At 48.0% G+C, this 14,403-nt stretch overlaps 1 protein-coding gene across 1 annotated transcript in view; it reads left to right on the forward strand.

The window, feature by feature from the left end:
- Positions 1 to 14,403, forward strand: part of LOC139321820 (transmembrane protein 132B-like) — a 259,956-nt gene that overhangs the window by 92,005 nt on the left and 153,548 nt on the right.

Here is a 14,403-nt window from a genome sequence, read left to right on the forward strand (position 1 = left end):
CCATTCCATTCCATTCCATTCCATTCCATATTTCTACTCTACTCTACTCTACTCTACTCTACTCTACTCTACTCTACTCTACTCTACTCTACTCTACTCTACTCTACTCTACTCTACTCATTCATGATTCAGGGAAGATGCAGGCAGCATTTATTTTATTTTATTTTATTTTATTTAATTTAATTTCTATACCACCCTTCTCCCGAAGGACTCAGGGTGATGAACAGCCACAAGATAAAAACACATAAATACAAAAATTTAAAATCAAATAAAAACGAATTAAATAATTTGGCTGAATTTAAAATACCCCATAATTTAAAACAAATTAAAATTTACATTTAAAAAGCATGCGCAAGATGGCGGTCGTGAGGTGAGGTGCTGCAGCTGGATGGAGGATTTTCTGGGGCTCGAGGGGGTGCTGCAGGGGAGCTCGACCATCAGCGACCCCTGATTCGGTCGGATGGCTTCGGGGCAAGGGTTTTGCGATCTTCCTCGCCCCTGGACACCCCCGGAGTCGGAGGCGGTGAGGGAGAGTGTGGCCGCGCTGCTCCGACTCTGCTGCCGCCGCCGAGAGCCAAGCCGAATGGAGAGTGGAGAGCGGCGGCGCTGCTGGGAAGGAGAAGGAGAAGGGAGAGCGGAGCCGAGCTGAGCGGAGAGCGGAGAACGGAGATATGGAGATGTGGCTTGCTGGCGGCGGTGGGGTCAGTCAGCGGAGGGGGCGAGGGTTTTTGAGATCTCCCTCGCCCCTGGACATGCCTAGAGGCGCTGGTGAAGAAGTTGGCCGCGCTGCTCCAACGCCGCCGAAAGTGGTGCTATGGTGGTTTGTTCGGCGGCAGTCGTTGGCAGCGATAGCGGCAAGGTGAAGGGGGAAGTATGGCTGTGGGGCAGCGAGTGGTGGCAGCCTGTTGAAATTTCATCTGCCCCACTCAGGAACTTCCTCAGCGGCCCCTGGAATCCAGGAATGGTGGCGTGGATATCAGCGGGGGTGGTGAGGCCGGCCCCAACATTAAACTGGGCCATGGCACACCCCATGGAAGTACTGGAGCTGTTCTCAGGCCCTATAGCCGGAGAAGTGGGGCTTGCTAGAGGGTAAAAACTGAGAGGAGCATAACGGACCGGAGAAGAAAGATCCCCTCCCGGAATATCTTGGCAGCTGTAGAGGACCTGGAGGCCCCCTGTGACATCCAATGGAGGCTGGGGTTCGGATTTGTTATCCCGGAAGAACTGAACTATCTGAGGAATGTAGGGCTGGGGGGCGACGGAGGAGTTTTCCGTCACATAGATACCAGCCCTTTTCTCCTCCCCCTCCCAGGTACTGTGTCTGCCTAAATGGGCTTATTATTCGCCCTAATTGAGGGAATTTTCTCTCTCCCCCCTTTTTCTTCCCCTCTTCCTTCTTCCCCTTCCCTTCTTTCCCTTTTTCATCGGGGCTTACTCGAATATGATCTTGAGTATAAGACTTTGCCAAGGATTTTCCATCTTCGCCCCTGGCGTGACTCATAGACTGACTGATAGACTGATAAATCTTTCTTCCGACCATGGTCAGCCAAACTGATGCAACTGTTGAGGGGTCCTCTATTACATCATGACTCTTGTCTGTGGGAGAACTTTTTCAATCTACGGCCCCATGGGGTTCCGCCGTGAGAGGGCGGGCCGGAGGTCGCCCCCATTGGAGGAGATAATTTAGGACCCTCCTGCTGTTGTGGGAGGACAGTTGAGATACCAACAGCACATCGATGAACAATTGGCTGTGTTACATCTTTTGTGAAGTCCCCTGTCTGAGCTTTGGGCCTCCATCGCTGCATTTTGGAGATGTATACGACTGCAGATCTTCTTCCGCTGTGAGATTCCCCCTTCTCGCAGATGTGGCCCTCCTCACTATCGAGGGCCCACCTCAAGGAAGGGTTTTGGGACCCAGAGAGGTGGCATGTGAAAACGAGGGGATTGAGGGGTTTTCTAAGAAAATTTTTAGTGAAATTTTTAAGGGGTCCTAGGGAGGGGGAGGGTCAGATTGGAATTCGGGCTGTGGGTATGGGGGATAATCCACAAGGGGGAGGGTCGGGTCTGGCAGTGAAGCGTGGCGTGGGGGATGGGGGACCCGGGATCGAGGGGGGGGTTAGACCTTGTCCGGATAGTTTTTTGAACATCAGTACTGTAGGTGGGAGGGGTAGATATGGCGGGAGCAGGGGGCCATATCGTGTTAGGGGAGTGCGCACTCGCTGTCTATGAGCGGTGGCGTGCTCCGGCCCCCAAGGCTCTACTCGCTCCTCAGGTTGCATAGACCCTCAGGACCCAGGCCTTCGGCTGATGCTGTGCAATGCCAGGTCCGTAGTAAATAAAGCCCCTCTCATCTGTGATCTTGTTCAAGAGGAGGGTGCGGACCTGGCAGGTATTACGGAGACCTGGTTGGGCCAGGAGGGGGGGTTCCCCTCGTTGAAATGTGCCCGCCAGGTTTCCAAGCATTCCATCAGCCGAGGTCACAGGGGAGGGGCGGGGGGGTAGCGGTTATCATTAAAGAAGGTCTGAGACCGAGGGAGGCCACTGTTCCTCAGACGGCCGGCTGTGAATCCCTTTTTGTGAAATGGGGTCATGGGGCTCAGATGGGTTTGCTGATCACGTACCTGGCTCCCTGCCACGTGGCAACAGCCCTGCCCGAGCTACTCAACGTCATTGCCGCGGTGGCGGTTGATACCCCTAAGCTTATGGTCATGGGGGATTTCAACCTGTCGTCCGTGGGTGAGACGTCAGAGATGGCTCGGGAGTTCATGGCTTCCATGACAGCTATGGACCTGACCCAGTTAATTCATGGCCCTACCCACACAGGGGGAAACATGCTGGATCTGGTTTTTGTCTCTGGACAGTGGTTGAGGGATCTTGATATAGGGGATATAGTTACTGAACCCTTGTCATGGTCAGATCACTCTCTCCTTCGTCTCGACTTGCGAACCGCTGCACCCCGCCGCAGGGAGGCGGAGCTGGTAAGATGGTTCCACCCCAGGTGCCTGATGGAACCTGACAGATTCCAGATGGAGCTTGAGCCATTTCCTGAGGTTCTGGCACACGCCTCGACTGGAGACCTGGTGGCCGCCTGGGATAGGGCGGCTGCTGGTGCTCTGGATCGGGTCGTGCCTTTGCGGCCTCTGACCTGGCGCCGATCTCAATTGGCTCCTTGGTTTACCGAGGAGCTAAGGGAGTTGAAGCGCCGGAAAAGATGCCTAGAGAGTAGTTGGAGGGCCAATCTTTCTGAATCTGACCGGACACTAGTAAGATCCCACATTAGGAATTACTTAGTGGCGATAAAAGCAGCGAAATGTAGTTATTTTGCTGCTCTTATTGCATCATCAGATAATCGCCCGGCCGCCCTCTTTAGGGTGACCCGCTCCCTGCTCCACCAGGAAGCGCGGGAGGACCCCTTGGAGGGTAGAGCCGAGGATTTTGTTCAGTATCTGTATGACAAAATCACTCAGATTTGGGAAGATTTGGACTCCGACTGGGTAGTCTCAGGGGGAGAGACAGGGGCAGGTCTTGAGAATGTTATCTGGGATGAGTTTGATCCTGTGACCCCTGAGGACGTGGACAGGATTCTGGGTAGACTGAATGCGACCACTTGTTTATTGGACCCGTGTCCTTCCTGGTTAGTACTGGCTTCCCGGGAAGTGACACGAGGCTGGCTCCAGGGGATTATAAACGCTTCGCTGAGTGAGGGTGACTTTCCCACCGCCTTGAAAGAGGCGGTGGTGAGGCCTCTCCTCAAGAAGCCTTCCCTGGACCCGGCAATGTTGGTAAATTATCGTCCGGTCTCCAACCTTTGCTTTGTTGCGAAGGTTGTTGAGAGTGTGGTCGTGCAACAGCTCCCCCAGCACCTGGATGAAACGACGTATCTGGATCCATTCCAGTCGGGCTTCAGGCCCGGGTACAGCATGGAAACGGCATTGGTCGCGTTGGTTGATGATCTCTGGAGGGCTCGGGACAGGGGGTGCTCCTCTGTCCTGGTCCTGTTAGATCTCTCAGCGGCTTTTGATACCATCGACCATGGTATCATGCTGTACCGGTTGGAAGAGTTGGGGGTGGGAGGCACTGTGTTGCGGTGGTTCTCCTCCTTTCTCTCTGACCGGTCGCAGTCTGTGTTGACAGGGGGACAGAGGTCGACCCCGAGGCCCCTCATATGTGGGGTGCCGCAAGGGTCGGTCCTCTTGCCTCTCCTGTTCAACATTTATGTGAAGCCGCTGGGCGAGATCATCCGTGGTTTCGGGGTGGAGTACCATCAGTACACTGACGACACCCAGCTGTACATCTCCACCCCGGATCACCCCAACGATGCCCTTGAAGTGATGTCCCGGTGCCTGGAGGCCGTACGGATCTGGATGGGGAGGAACAGGCTCAGGCTCAACCCATCCAAGACTGAGTGGCTGTGGTTTCCGACGTCCCGATATAGTCAGTTGACACCATCACTGACTATTGGGGGCGAATCATTGGCCCCCACGGAGAGGGCTCGCAACTTGGGCATCCTCCTGGATTCACGACTGTCTTTAGAAGAGCACTTGACGGCCGTAACCGGGAGGATTTTTCATCAGGTTCGCCTGATTCGCCAGTTGCGTCCCTTTCTGGATCGGGACTCGTTACGCACGGTCACTCATGCCCTTGTCACCTCCCGCCTGGACTATTGCAATGCTCTCTACATGGGGCTCCCCTTGAGGAGCACCCGGAGGCTCCAACTGGCGCAGAGTGCGGCCGCGCGGGTGGTAATGGGAGCGACATGACGTTCCCATATAACACCTCTCCTGCACAAGCTGCACTGGCTCCCGGTGGTCTTCCGGGTGCGCTTCAAGGTTTTGGTTACCACCTTTAAAGTGCTCCATGGTTTAGGACCTGGGTACTTGCGGGACCGCCTACTACCACCAATAGCCTCCCACCAGCCGGTACGCTCCCATAGAAAGGGGCTCCTCCGGGTGCCGTCAACCAAACAATGCCAACTGGCGGCCCCCAGGGGGAGAGCCTTCTCTGTGGGGGCACCTACTATCTGGAACGTGCTCCCCCCAGAGATACGGAGGATCCCGGATCTGCGCACCTTCCGCCGCGCCTTAAAGACCTTACTATTTCACCAGGCCGGCCTGGCCTAATTTTCCCCCTCTTTTATAAAAGATTTTTAAAATTTTAAATATCTTTTAGTATTTTATATATTCAATTTTAAATTGGTTTTAAAAGTTTGGGGTTTTAAATTTGTCGGGGCCAAAATTATTTAATTTAATTTTATTTTATTTTTAAATTTTGTATTGTATGTGTTTTTATTGTTTGGCTGTGCACCGCCCTGAGTCCTTCGGGAGTAGGGCGGTATAGAAATCTAATAAAATGAAAATGAAATGAATGAAAAAGGGGAGAGGATTTAGGCATGACCGGAGGCCAATGTTACCCATTGCTGCTTTACAAAGTATAGCAAAATCACCCCACTTTATGCCCTTTGGGACTGGTTTTCAACATCCTGTAGGAACAAGCACACCCTTTAAAATTAGGTGGCTATGATGGTGAGAAGAAATCCAGGCCATCAGGAATAAAAGTTAGTTTTCAGTTCCTCTGTCTTGCCAGTATATCCCCACTGAATATCTCGGGTCGTTTTCAGAACGTGTTGAGTTCTCTTGTTTCTTCTGTGTTCTAGATCTGCCAAGTGGGTTCTTTTTTTTTTTTGTTTTTTTTAGTTCTAGCTGTCAACATGATCACAGACTATCTTTATCAGCACTTGAGCCATTTCTCTCTTCTGATCCTCCAGGACATAGTTAAAAAAAGAGGGTTCTGTGATGAATGGTTAAAGGAGGCAGGAATGTCTAGACTATCAAAGAGAAGGATTAGGGGGGACATGACAACTGTCTTCTAGTACTTGAGTGGCTGTGTGTGTGTGTGTCAACCTATTCTCCAAAGCCTGACTAGGTGGCTTAGTGGCTAAGACACCAAGCTTGTCGATCAGAAACGTTGGCAGTTTGGCAGTTCGAATCCCTAGTACAGGTCTCTTGCATGAGCAGGGGGTTGGACTAGATGACCTCCAAGGTCCCTTCCAACTCTATTACTGTTAAAAAGGGTCCTGAGAGCAGGACAAGAAGTAACAGATGGAAGCTTATGAAGGAGAGATCCAACCTAGAACTAAGGAGAAAATTCCTGACAGTGAGAACTATCAATAGAATAATTTGCCGCCTGGAGTTATGGCCTCTCCATCATGGAGGTTTTCAAAATTAGACTGGACAACCATTTGACCTGGGTGGTATTAGGCCTCCTGCCTTGAAAAGGGACTGGGCCCTATCTAACAAAATGAAATTCAATGTAGAGAAAAGGTAAGTCTTACACTTAGGCGAGAAAAATGAAAAGTACACATATAGACTGGGTGAAACCAGGCTTAATAGCAGTGACTGTGAGAGGGATCTTGGAGTCTTAGTGGACAACCAATTAAACATGAGCCAGGAGTGTGCAGCAGCAGCCAAAAAAGCCAATGCAATCCTAAATTGCATTAACAGAAGGAAACAATCAAGATCAAGGGAGGTACTAACACCACTCTATAAAGCCTTAGTAAGGCCACACCTAGAATCCTGCGTCCAGTTTTGGTCACCACACTATAAAAAAGATGTTGAGACTCTAGAAAAAGTGCAGAGAAGAGCAAGCAAGATGATGAGGGGACTGGAGGCTAAAACATACGATGAACGGTTGCAGGAACTGGGCATGGTTAGCCTAGTGAAGAGAAGGACCAGGGGAGACAGGAGAGGAGTCTTCCAATATTTGAGGGGCTGCCCCAGAGAGGAGGAAGGGGGTCAAGCTATTTTCCAAAGCACCCGAAGGCCAGGCAAGGAATAATGGATGGAAACTGAACAAGGAGAGATTCAACCTGGAATTAAGGAGAAATTTTCTGACAGTGAGAAGAATCAACCCATGGAACAGAAATTGCCTTCCAAAGTTGTGGGAGCTTCATCACTGGAAGCTTTCAAGAAGAGACTGAACTGCCATCTGTCAGGAATGGTAAAGGGTCTCCTGCTTGGATGGGGGGTTGGACTAGATGACCTACAAGGTCCCTTCCAACTCTGTTAGTCTGTATCTACCTCTGAAGTCCTTTCCAGCCCTATGATTCTATGTTCTATCTCATCCTCTGGCTACCTTACAACATCTGTAGAACTGTAGCGTCATGTAGCTGTCCAATCTCTTCTTGAAAACTTCCAGCAATGAAGCACCCACCACTCAAAGAGGCAAGCTATTCTACTCGTTATCAAAGACAACCGTAGAGAAATTATATGATTCTTTCCCAAGCCTTGAGAGTTTTCTCTCTTAAGGCGTCAAGTCTAAAAGCAATTGCTTCGGCTGAGAATTGAATGCAATGGAATTTTACTTATTTACTTACTTATTTTCTGCCAAGAGGAACTCTGGCGGCAAGCAAAATAACAAACACACAATGGGAACGACAAGAAATGCAGCATTACCTTAAAGCCAATATTTGTATGTTTTATGCTCTTGGGACTTAAAGGACTGGTTTTGAGTGAACTCCATCCAATATTCAAACACAGATAGAGTTTGCATAAGTTTTCTCTAGCCTAAAGAAATATAGCTTTCTTTGGGTCAAAAGAATAGATAGCATTTTGTGCTGGCCAATGAATCCTATTACTTTCTGGTGTCAAAGGCAAATTTACGATCCGTTTCCGATGATGAGAATTTAAATGTATATATACTGCCAGGCTCACAGAGACTCTGTTTATGCGACTTACATTCTGTTTAGAGCTGCATTACCAAAAAAAAAAACAACAAAAAAAACAACAAAAAACCCAACAACACACACATCTCCATATTAATAATAATAATAAAAAAATCCTGGGGTTAAAGCAGCACTGAAATGTAATTTTTATCTGGCAGAGAAGAGGGAGGGAGAAAAATGGTTGAATCAAAGCGCATTGCAAAATTTCAGTTCGTCGTAAACTTGGGGTGGATGCAGGAGATGTTGCTAATCCGTGAAAATCCTGGTCGTCACAGTAACATAGACATTAGAAGCAGCGGTTTCTGCCTTGTTTCAAGCTACCTGAAATGAATTTCGAGTTAATTAATACTCTGACCCTTTTCCATTATGAGGTTAGTTTAATTGTTTTTGGATTGATTAACAATGTAAATAAAAAAAACACACCACAAGATCTGATCCACAATAGCAAATATTGTTGTTGCCTGTAGAATAAATATTTATATTTGATCTGCCTTCAGAGCTCTCCTTAGCTTGCTATAAATTTAGAAGATTCAACCCCCCCATAACCCCACTCCCCCAAAAGCCTTCTCTGAACAAAATGTCCAGAGTAACACAATATATAGACCACAGGAGTTGTCTTTTAATAATCTGTGGACAGTGAGAACTTGATCTTGTGTTTTCAGAAAGCCACTTTCCAAAACCAGATCATCAGAGTTCACTTTAGTTCAGATTATAGCTGACTTCAAAGGATTAAGCAGGATCAGATCTGGGGATGAGTAGAATAGAACTGGAAGGCACCTTGGAGGTCTTCTAGTCCAGCCCCCTGCTCAAGCAGGAGAACCTATAATATTTCAGCTAAGTGACTGTCCAGGCTCTTCTTAAAAATCTCCAGTGATGGAGCACCCATAATTTCTAGATGCAAGCTGTTCTACTGGTTAATTGTCCTCACTGTTAGAAAGTTTCTCCTTAATTCCAGGTTGCTTCTCTCCTTGATTAGTTTCCATCCCTTGTTTCTTGTCTTGCTTTCTGGTGCTTTGAAAAATAAGTTGACTCCCTCTTCTTTTTGGCAGCCCCTCAAATACTGGAATACTGTTGTCATGAATAGAATAGAATAGAATAGAATAGAATAGAATAGAATAGAATAGAATAGAATAGAATAGAATAGAATAGAAAATATGGAATGGAATGGAATGGAGTAGAGTAGAGTAGAGTAGAGTAGAGTAGAGTAGAGTAGAGTAGAGTAGAGTAGAGTAGAGTAGAGTAGAATAGAATAGAATAGAATAGAATAGAATAGAATAACAGAGTTGGAAGGGACCTTGAAGGTCTTCTAGTCCAACCCCCTGCTTAAGCAGGAAACTCTACACCACTTCAGACAAATGGTTATCCAACATCTTCTTAAAAAAATTCAGTGTTGGAGCATTCACAACTTCTGAAGGCAAGTTGTTCCACTGATTAATTGTTCTAAGAAGCAGGATTGGGCATGGCCAATCTAGAGAAAAGAAGAATTAGGGGTGACATGACAGCAGTATTCCAGTATTTGAGGAGCTGCCACAAAGAAGAGGGAGGGTCAATTTACTTTCCAAAGCAGCAGAAGGCAAGACCAGAAACAACGGATGGAAACTCATCAAGGAGAGAAGCAACCTGGAATTAAGGAGAAGATTCCTGACAGCGAGGACAATTAACCAGTGGAACGGCCCACCTCCAGAAATCGTGGGTGCTCCAACAACTGGAGGTTTTCAAAAAGAGACTGGACAGCCCACCTGACTGAAATGGTACAGGATCTGTACCATTTCAGGGGGGCTGGACTAGAAGACCTCCAAGGTCCCTTCCAGCGCTATTCTGATTGATTGAACCTGAAGTCAGAGAGGCTCTAGGATAAGAGTCAAGTGGGCTTTGAAACAGCTTAGAATCTGTAAAGGCAGTGGTGGGAGGGGGGCTGCTGTGAATGTTAATAGCCCCTTAAGGAACCATTGCAAATTGCTTTATTATTCCTTTCCTTTGTCTCTGTTTTGCTTCTCAGCCCATTTGAAGGCAAATACCTGTGGGTGGCAAAACGGACTGTTGCCCAGCAACTTAAAGTACATAAAAGCTTGCTGTGATGGCAGAATAGAAGCCTTTTGTTCCCAGCGACCATTTAGGGGGGAGCAGAGCAAGAGAGAATAGGCAATTTTAGAGATGAGAATGTGACGGGGAGCTATCAGAGACCTGTTTTCTAATAAGCCGCAGCTGAGCAGAAGGGGATTAGAAGGGCGACTTCTTTGTTAAAATTCAAAATAACTCGCAAGCCGGCTGGATATTGGTTTCGTCGGTTGGATGTAAAGAACGGGGCTGCGTTTGCAAAGCGTATGAATGATAAATCTTGGTTAATGAGCACACACGGTTGGCTCTTTTTTTTTTTTAATTCCCCATTGCACACAAGTCCCTTCACAAGGGTTGCAATTTACTGATCCTATTTAAACCTAGAATGGTTAGCTTGGCTATCGGTGGCGTGCCGGACTGGTAGCAGTGTCGGACAGTGAGGGGGCTGGGGAGGAACATGGGCCAGTCCTGGAGTCTGGGGAAGGCTCGGACGAGGGCTCTGCCAGAGGCAGAGATGGGGCCAGGGCCATCTGGGAGTTATGTGCTGACTCCGGAGCCTCCAGAGTCTGACGTCAGCGAGGCAGAGGAACAGGGGGAGCTGTTCCCAGTGTGCGCATGTGCAGAGCTGTCAGAAGGAAAGAACAGTTAAAACAAAAGGGGCAACTTGGGAGTAAGGCTTGGAGATGATTGGCCCCTCCTATAAGACATAAAGGAAGAACAAAGGCACGTGAGCCTTTGCAGGAAGCAACTTTGTTCATTCTGGTTGGTTTAAATTCTGAAGCTCCGTTTTGACTCTGTGCTCCGTGTGGCCTTGCAAAGCTAATTGCCAATTAGGTCCTTGGCAGCGTTTCAAGGGAGATAAAGGTGGGTGCTTATCCCAAAAGACTGTGGCAGACTTCTGTCGGACTATTCACAAACTGCTTGGGACTCATTACGGGCTGTGAATGAATTATTTCACAGCCATGGAAATAAAAAGAGGGTTTTTGGGACTAATCGTGTGATTGTTACTGTCTCAGGAAGCCTTGGTCAGAACAATCTGGAAGCCGGACTTTGTCATCTAGGTTTGTCATAGCAGGCTGGGCAAAGCCAAGATATTGGGGTTCGCAAACTGTTGTTTCGCACGTGGGGTGGCCCAGCCAACCATACCTGATATTCAAGGAACGAAAGCAAGACCCAGAGCTGGTCTTGTTCTTGTCTGATCTTGGGAGCCAAAGCATGTTCAGTTTGTTATATAGCAATAGCCCTTAGACTTATATACCGCTTCACAGTGCTTTACAGCCCCTCTCTAAGCGGTTTACAGAGTCAGCCTCTTGCCCCCAACAATCTGGGTCCTCATTTTACTGACCTCGGAAGGATGGAAGGCTGGGTCAACCTTAACTTGGTGAGAACTGAACTGCTGGCAGTTGGCAGAGTTAGCCTGTAATACTGCATTCTAACCATTGTGCAAAGGAAGGAAGGAAGGAAGGAAGGAAGGAAGGAAGGAAGGAAGGAAGGAAGGAAGGAAGGAAGGAAGGAAGATGAATAACAATAGCACTTAGACTTAAATACTGCTTTACAGCCCCTCTCTAAGCAGTTTACCGAGTCAGCCTCTTGCCCCCAACAATCTGGCTCCTCATTTTACCCACCTCGGAAGGAGGGAAGGCTGAGGCAAACTTAACTCAGTGAGAATCAAACTGCTGGTGGTCAGCAGAGTTAGCCTGCAATGCTGCTTTCTAACCAGTGTGCACCATGCAAGGGAAGGAAGGAAGGAAGGAAGGAAGGAAGGAAGGAAGGAAGGAAGGAAGGAAGGAAGGAAGGAAGGAAGGACAGCAATCACTTCACAGTGCTTTCCAGCCCTCTCTAAGCGGTTTACAGAATCAGCCTATTGCCCCCAACAATCTGGGTCCTCGTTTTACCAGTCTCAGAAAGAGGGAAGGCTGAGTCAACCTTGAGCCAGTGAGACTCGAACTGCTGGCAGTTGGCAGAGTTAGCCTGCAATACTGCATTCTAACCATTGTGCAAAGGAAGGAAGGAAGGAGGGAAAGGGAAAAGGAAAAGCAATAGCAATAGCAATAACACTTAGACTTATATACCGCTTCACGGTGCTTTACAGCCCTCTCTAAGCAGTTTAAAGAGTCAGCCTCTTGCCCCCAAAAAACTGGATCCCCATTTTACTGACTTTGGAAGGATGGAAGGCTGATTCAACCTTGAGCCAGTCAGGATTGAACTGCTGACAGTGGGCAAAATTAGCCTGCAATACTGCATTCTAACCACTGTGCAAGGAAGGAAGGAAGGAAGGAAGGAAGGAAGGAAGGAAGGAAGGAGAAAAGGAAGAGCAATAGCAGTAGCACTTAGCTTTATATACCGCTTTACAGTGCTTTACCGTACTTTACAGAGTCAGCCTCTTGCCCGCGACAATTTGGGTCCTCATTTTACCGACCTAGGAAGGACGTCAACTAAAGACACTAAAGAGTCAACCTTGAGCCTGGTGAGATTTGAACTGCCAAATTGCAGTCAGCCGGCAGTCAGCAGAAGTAGCCTGCAGTACTGACCTCTAACCACTGTGCCCAGGAAGGGACCTTCTAGTCCAACTCCTTGGCCATGGCAGGAGCTCCTATACCATTCTGGACTATCTTTGGGCTTGATGGGATGGATGTGATCATAGAAAGAATAATGGATTAACAGAACAGAATAACAGAGTTGGAAGGGACTCTGGAGGTCCCTTCTCTAACCCACCTCACCCCACCCAAGCAGGAGAACCTATACCATTTCAGATAAGTGACTGTCCAGTCTCTTAAAAACCTGCAGTGATGGAGCACCCATGATTTCTGGTGGCAAGCCATTCCACTGGTTAATCGTTCTCACTGTTAGGAAATCTCTCTACTTTGTCCATACACCGTGCATTTGTCAGGAAATTCATCTAACTCCACAGCCCACCAAATTCAGGAGCATCTTCCAGGAAAGTGAAGGCTTCTTGGTCACATTTATCTTGGTCACGTTCAGCTTCTCTCATCAAGAGACGTTCGAGGCAAGTCCTTTAAACATACTATGGATTTGATGTCATTCATTCCACTCTGTTCTTCCACAGCCTCCTTCACCCGTGACAGCTGACATGTTCTTGCAACCTTAATTTTACAGACTACCCTTCCCTGAAATTAAACTATATCCATGGGCAAACCAACATGGCAGATATCAAAATCCTGACAGGCAGGAACAAACTCGCCGATTGCTCCATCCGCTCTCGCAGGGTTTCGCAAAACCCCTTTAACTCTCCAGGTGCCTACGGAGAAGCTGTTTGAAGCTGTTCAGAGGTTCATTCCCATGAAAAAGATGGCTGATGGTCAGTCAACCTGAACTTGTTCTCCAAGATTCATTTGAACAGGTGGCTGAAAGCAACTCTCTGAAGAACCCCTTGCTGATTTGACAGACTCGGAGTCCAACATGGGGGCCATGACCTCCGCTCCATTAGATGCTGCCGAAGGAATCCAGTAGAAAACATCAACGGTTTGGACCAGGGATGTCAAACTCGATTTCATTGTGGGCCGCATCAGGGTTGTGCTTGACCTCAGAGGGCCAGGGGTGGGTAGGCGCATGGCCGGGGGGCATGGCAATGGTGGGCACAGCCAGCTCGACGTCACTCATCTCAGGGGCACCTGACTTATCGCTGGTGGCTAAGTGCAGGACTTCTCTGAGACCCTTCCACCCTCTCATTATAATCTTCCTTCCTTCCTTCCTTCCTTCCTTCCTTCCTTCCTTCCTTCCTTCCTTCTTTCCTTCCTTCCCTCTTTCCTTCCTTCCTTCCTTTTCTTCTTTCTCCTTCCCTCTTCCTTCTTTTTCCTTCCTTGCTCTCTTCCCATCTTCCCTTCTTTTTTCTTTGCCTTTCCTCTTTCCCTTCCTCCTTTCCTGTCTCTTGTTGCATGCTCAAATGCAAAAGGGGAAACGTTTCTCCTTTTGTTTTGTTTTTAGTTTGTTTTGATAGCCCTCTGCCAGTGAAAATGGAGCATCCCTCCCCCACCCCAGCTCCATTTTTGCCGCCAGAGGCACCACAGGCCAGATCTATGCTGTTTCCAGGGCTGCCCTGCGGGCCAGACCTTGAGTTTGACACCCCTGGTCTGGACTATCCTGAAGGAGATTTCCTTGGTGTTTCCTTATCCTCTGGCTTAGAGGATCAGAGTTAGAGGAAATCATAGGGGCTGGTGTTAAGAACCTCTGGAGAACATCTCCTCCATGAAGAGGGACCACCGTCATGGTCTGGATCAGATGTTTAGGAAGGCCAACAAGAAGATAAGAAGTCTGGAAACTGAACTCTATGATGAATGATTGAGGGAATTACTGTATTTTTCGGACTATAAGACGCACTGGAGTATAAGATGCACCTTAGTTTTTGGGGAGGAAAATAAGAACAAAGCTGATTGGCAGGTGGATGGGCCCCCCAGAATACCCCCAATCAGCTGTTTCCAGAGGTGAATCTTAGCAACAGGTTCGTTGGTTGTGAGCTCTGTGCTTTGCTTTTTTTCTCTGCCTCTGAAACTTCTGAAACTCTGTTTCAGAAAAAAAAAAAATTCTGCCTCTGAAAGCCTCCGAAACAGAGCTTCATAAAAAAAAGGCTTTTTTTCTGAAGCTCTGTTTGGAGGCTTTTTTTCTGA

This window comes from Pituophis catenifer, unplaced genomic scaffold, assembly GCF_029215685.1.
Source record: "Pituophis catenifer annectens isolate HBS135680 unplaced genomic scaffold, rPitCat1.0.hap2 SCAF_10, whole genome shotgun sequence".
NCBI classification, from domain to species: domain Eukaryota; kingdom Metazoa; phylum Chordata; class Lepidosauria; order Squamata; family Colubridae; genus Pituophis; species Pituophis catenifer.